This window comes from Medicago truncatula, chromosome 7 (genome assembly GCF_003473485.1).
Source record: "Medicago truncatula cultivar Jemalong A17 chromosome 7, MtrunA17r5.0-ANR, whole genome shotgun sequence".
Classification (NCBI taxonomy): domain Eukaryota; kingdom Viridiplantae; phylum Streptophyta; class Magnoliopsida; order Fabales; family Fabaceae; genus Medicago; species Medicago truncatula.
Window position 1 is genome coordinate 27360469 of NC_053048.1, and position 6000 is coordinate 27366468.

Genomic DNA, 6000 nt, shown 5'->3' on the forward strand with positions numbered 1-6000 from the left:
CATATAAATATATTTGCTAATACTCTTATTGAAAAACTGTTTGTAATTATTTTTTAGTCTACTCCACCACATTATATTCTAGTTTATTTTTTTCATTAATTTTTATTTATTTATAATATTTTTTTAAAGGGGTTGTAGATGATTGTGAAGAAGATAGAATGCCAACTTGGTTGGGATACATTTCTCTGTTGTAATTTCCTTGCAATTATTATAATTTTTTTTATCTGAGTGTGTTTTATATATAAAAAAAAAATGATTATGTATAGCTTGATATTAATTATTAGAATTTTCTTTAAATATATTTTAGGAAGTAATTAATGATAAGGCCACAATACACTCTTCAACTCTTATTTGAGCGATGAGTTTGAGTGAGACACGAAATTTTCCTAACCGAGTAACCGCCAAAAAGATCATAACTCCACTGCCATTGATCCGTAGAATTAGACCGTAACGAAATAACGTGAAGTAAACTCATACACTCACTTAACAATCCCTCCTCCCATGCCTATCGAAGGCGCAACTGCCAACCCAGCCCTCCTTCCTTCGACCCCAAACCACACATATCTGCAACTGTGCTCAACTTATTATAAGTCAAGTCGAACAGGCGCCTAAACTTCACTCAAAGTGGAACTCCACCTAACCACGAATCCGTCCAGAAAATAGTATCTACCCCATTACCAACCCTCCTCTCAATACTCTCCTCAAACCATCCTCCTCCATCTACAACTATGCCATCACGAATTTTCGCAACCTCCCTCCACCACAAAGAACCACTCCGACCCCCAACTGGCAACCTCCCTGCCTTCTCACCATAACGAGTTACTAGCACCCTATACCACAAACCTCCTCTATCTACTAACAACCTCGAACACCATTTTCCTAGCAAAGCAGTGTTAAACTCCTGCATTTTCCTAACCCCAACCCTCTAGACTCCTTTCCTAAACAAACATTTTTCCAACCAATGCAAGAAATTTTCCTATTATCCTCACTCCCTCCCCAAATTTCTTTTAATTAAATAAAGATTTGATAGAAGAGATTGTACTTGACAAAGCTTTGGAGAAGGAAAGAGCATATACAAGCAGAGAAGTCAGGACATACTTAAGAAGGATCAAAAAACCACCAAAAGAAAGAAATCAACTCTTCCACCCAAACAATCTATTTCTAATACGGGTATGAACCGGATCCCAAAGCAACAATCGCCGAGGATCACCACCAATAGGAAGGCCTAGATACAAAAAAAGACACCTTGCTCGCCGTACAAGTGGTTGTTGTTGCTATTGATAGCTAACGAAATTTTCGACATTTTGGTACCAGTTTCATGAGTTTTGGTTCAGTATTAAGTTCTGGAGGCAACTTTGAAGTATGGGGTCTGATGCAGATTTTTGAAGTATGAATAGGCGAGGAGATGCAGAAGAGAAATATTAAGTGGAGTTCGCATAAGCCGAACTTATCATCATACTCAAATTTAGAGGTGATTTCTTGTTAGTTTAGCACTTCAGCATGGGTGTGTTTGTGTGAGTTTTGTGAGAAAACTACGAAGTATGCATTATACATGATAAAATTAGCTTCCCCTTTGTAATGTAATGTGTTAACCATGTTTAAAATTAATGATTTCTAATGCCTTGATATTGAAATAAGCTGTTTGGGATAATTATTTGCGAAAAAGTGATTCCGAATGCTGAAAATGTGATTTTTGCAGGTAGGTAATAAATTACCTACTGATGGTAATCAATTACCAGAAGCTTCTGGTGCCCAAAAATCACTTCTGACCTTGGTAATAGGTTACCCAATGATAGTGATTTATACCAACCTTACATTTAGCATAAATCACTTTATGAAACACTAGTTTTGCTTTTAAAGATTTTAAATTTCATTCCACGGATCATTTCAACATTTTATGGATCTTTTAAGAGTGAATCAAGATTTAACACATGATTAATACGATATATTAAAAGAGTGTTCTCATGAAGAATCATTAGTAACGCGGGTAGATTCTAACATTAAGGAAATGGGGGACTTAGTATGAGACTTGATTTAAATAATCGAATTTAGTACAACCAAGATATTAGAACATATTAGATATATGCTACAAAATTTATATCCAGATACTTATATATACATGTCGACAAGTTGTGGCTCAGGTAAGCACCAGACTATGTTAGGATAGGTCAACCCATCAGGGAACCTTCATGATGACTCGTACATATATATATATATATATATAGACACACACACATACAGATAATGTAATAATAAATATTTCGTGTCCCTCAGCAGGTTCTGATGGATGGGTTTATCATAGATGGTAAACCACACGTAGTCAGAGGAATTCCGGTGATTAGCCTCAGATAGGAGTTTTCATCGGATAGCAGTGGGATGGTGACCGACGTTACTCCACTCAGGATCCATTCAGTAAAATCAATCCAGATAAAAATTGTTTGTTCAACACTTAGCTTATAACATTAATATGAAAACAGAATACAAATATGTTTATGCATCAGAGCAGACTTATGATAGAGCACCGTAACAATCCTAGTTTTTCCTTGATCGTTCAGTTATGTAGAACAGAACTGTATAAACCCAAACAGGTTGAGCTTAGTCAGATGGCAATCATAGGTTTTCCCCGAGATTGCCTACAACCTAGGATAGGTGGAACTCACTGAGACATCATGCCTCATCCCAATCCTTTCATTTTATTTTACAGATTATCAGGTTGCTCGTATCAAGAGGAGGCAGATATGCAGGTGAATGGATTATCGTCAATAACTCGTTTCGTACCAATTCTAGATATTTTATGTATTCGAATACTTATTAGATATATGTATTTGGCAGTTGATATTTTATCAGATGTATAAACTTGTAAGGTATATAGTCATTGAAAAGAAATTATGCTGTAATTTTAATGTATCCAGTATTAAGTTTAACACACATGCTAAATATTTTAGATAAATTTAGTATGGATGTTACATTTGGTATCAGAGTCTGGTTGATTCAGATCGTGTCCTGGATCATTAGAAATCAACGAATGTAGTGGGACCATTGGGTTCCAGATATTTATTATAAATGTCATATCTAGTTGAGCCTGATAAACTCAATCTAGTTTATGGCAGTTAGAATAGTTGTTTGAGAGCTGAAAAGGACCTAGGAGGAATGAAGCGTATGAAGAAGGATCAGGGTGTCAGAACCAAGACGAATTTTGGTGAAGGAGTACACAACGCCAAATGGTGGCGGGTAATCTGTGGAGTTGAATACGAAGATTATTTCGGAACACAGAGAGAATGTTAAGATTAAGAAGGAGTACCCTAACATTGTTGGACATGTGGGAAAACTGTACTTCACTTATGGAAAAGTAAGAGACTCATAAATCTTTAAGGATTGATTTTAAAGCTTTAACGGAAGCCGTAGTTGAGAAGCAGGAATAAGGTGGAGAGTAAAGCTACAATCCTATGCGCAGATTCAAGATTGCATAATAGAAAGAGAAACTTGGAATGAGGAAGTCACCATATGATTGAGGGAATATATAAGCTCTCAATGAAGGTAGATTATGTAAGGAACTAAGGACTCGAACGCTCGAAACAGACAAGATTTTGATGTCTGGGCGATTAAGTAAATTAGCTGAGAAATAAGTAATCATTTTGAGATAGACGAAGATGTTATGCAGTTGTGGATACTAAAGGATAAATATTTAGTTGGGACGAGACCGGGCATACTTCGGTATATAATTCAAATATTTTCTCAGCCCAAGAAGTTAATAAGGAACCAACTTTAATTTAGAAATGTACGTGATGGAAATGGGTCAGACTACCTGCCTTCGGAGCAAGTTATTAAAGGTCGTCGAACTAAAAAGTGCAAGCTTAGCAGTATGTGAAAGAGATTATAACAATGGTAAGAGGCAAGATGTAACTATTCGACCAAGTCGAGAAATAGAGACTAGAAAATAAGTTAACGCGGGAATATAGTAGATCGATGTGTTATGGATTAATCAGATAGTTTTGTTGGGGATTATTCGAAATCCTGTTCTACGGAAATTGTCGCTAGTATGAAGAAGAAGAGAATGTAGTAAAGTGTTAAGGAGTTGTATATTTTCAGTCGATGGATCTGCTTGCACATTTGTTTTGAAATCCAAAAGAGTGACTATATTGACTGGACTGAATTGTGGAAACCGAGGCTGTCCCAGAATAGAACGTAAGTATGAATACAACTACGTACAAGAATGGATTAGATGGAGTTAAGTCTCAAACCGTCAAGTTATTAGTATATCTCCAAAGGAAAATGCGATAACTAGAAGTGACTCCTCGGTGATATAAGTTGGTGTTTCAAAGCAGCATGTAGAATGAAGTTAACCTCCTTGTTATTAGCATGTAAGTCGGAAGACTTAATTCTTCTAGAACCATAGGAGAAGTGAGTTTGGATAAATGGTAGTAATCAGATTGAAAATAAGTAGCATGTCATAGAGTGATTTTCGGCTTGATGGTTGTGAAATCATAACAAAGTTAAGTTAATCGTGGAATTCTTCGGTATAGTTGAACTAGTGTACTGGATGAAGTAAGTTGATAAATCAAAGTTGCGCAGCGGAAAATTAACTAAGAATAAAGAACGGATTACGTTGAAGGCTAGGACCGTGGTATGAGGCAGTTATGGAATATTAGTATGTAGAGACGAACTGAGTATATGGCAAACTGTAATGAGGAATCTTAAGAGTCAAGCTAAGAAATACTTTAAATAAGAATCCAGGGGTGACAGAAGTTGAAGCAGTCTAAGAGAATGTGATAAAATAGTGACAGCGTGTCTTGCTGTATTAAGTCTAAGGCAATTGGAATCACCGCTGGTATGATAACCCAATTAATCGGTTCAGTTACTTCAAGGGGTTAGCAGTATCGGTTTAGTTAGAAGAGAGTTGTGTACGAGGCGACAATTATGAAGGTTGTATCTGGAGGATTTTACTTTCGACTCGAAGTGCCATCCGAAAATGTCAAGTATAGTTGCAGGTATATGAGCAGGAAGATAGCACTCGGAGCAGGATCGAAGATACCGAACACATATTAGTTAGAGAGTTTAAACTCAATGTTACGAAGGTACAGAAAAGAACGTTATCACAAATTGGAAATCATATGTGACCTAAGGTATGGGACTGTGCATATTTAAGATATTAATGCAAGACTAAGAAAGATGGGATAATTTGTTTCATATTCCAGTAGCTAACACAGTGTTATACAAAGACGAAGTATGTTTTTTCCTTAAGAGATAAGTTCTAGAAGTGATTCAGGTGGGTAATTATACTTATCCTAATACGACTAGGGTGTATCGTGAATGACTAAAGATATGTCGTGTATTAAGTCATCAGTTTTACTACCTTCTGTATTGGGTACTTGTTAGCAAGTTGTTTACCGGTGTTTTCGGAAAACTACGAGCTAGTTCTGATTATTACAAGCGAGACCGAACTAAAAATCTCAGGAAATGACGTGCAAAGGTTTTAATCGAAGATAGTTTGAAAAAAGGCCACGAGATGCAGTCAGGTTACTTAGAGAGCATGACGAGTTAGATTGCAAGTAAAAGCAAGACAAAATTAAAGGAAAGAGTAACAGTTTAAACGCATAAATTTAAAGGAAATGTAAAATGCATTGCGACCCATTTTGTATAACTTGTTTCCCTAGACGCCGGTAGTTTGAGTGTTGTAGAATTTCTATAAATGATTTGCGACCCATTTTTCGGCTTGTTTTAGTAGGATAGTCCAAGAATTAGCATGACCCTTTATAGGCCTCATTCCTCCTGATATAACTCGTAGAAAAACTACTAAAAGTTTTGAAAGTTCCCTTGTTGGTTTCTATGTTGCCCCAATTACAGTTATTGTTTCCTTTTAGTATTTTTTGAAATTTTGAGAATTGGCCGGATCATGAGATTTATGTTCAGTTTTTCTTGTTTCTTTCTTTTAGTCATTAAAAAAAACCTTTGTGGTAACTAGAAAAGGAAATTAGCTATTAAATATTTGGATGGATTATA

At 36.0% G+C, this 6000-nt stretch overlaps 1 long non-coding RNA gene across 1 annotated transcript; it reads left to right on the top strand.

Annotated features, from left to right (window-relative positions):
* Positions 1-1023: 1023 nt before the first annotated feature.
* On the top strand, positions 1024-2928 carry LOC120576806 (uncharacterized). Its single transcript, XR_005642875.1, has 2 exons — positions 1024-1471; positions 1700-2928. It is a non-coding gene; the product is annotated as an uncharacterized lncRNA (long non-coding RNA).
* The last annotated feature ends 3072 nt before the right edge of the window (positions 2929-6000 follow it).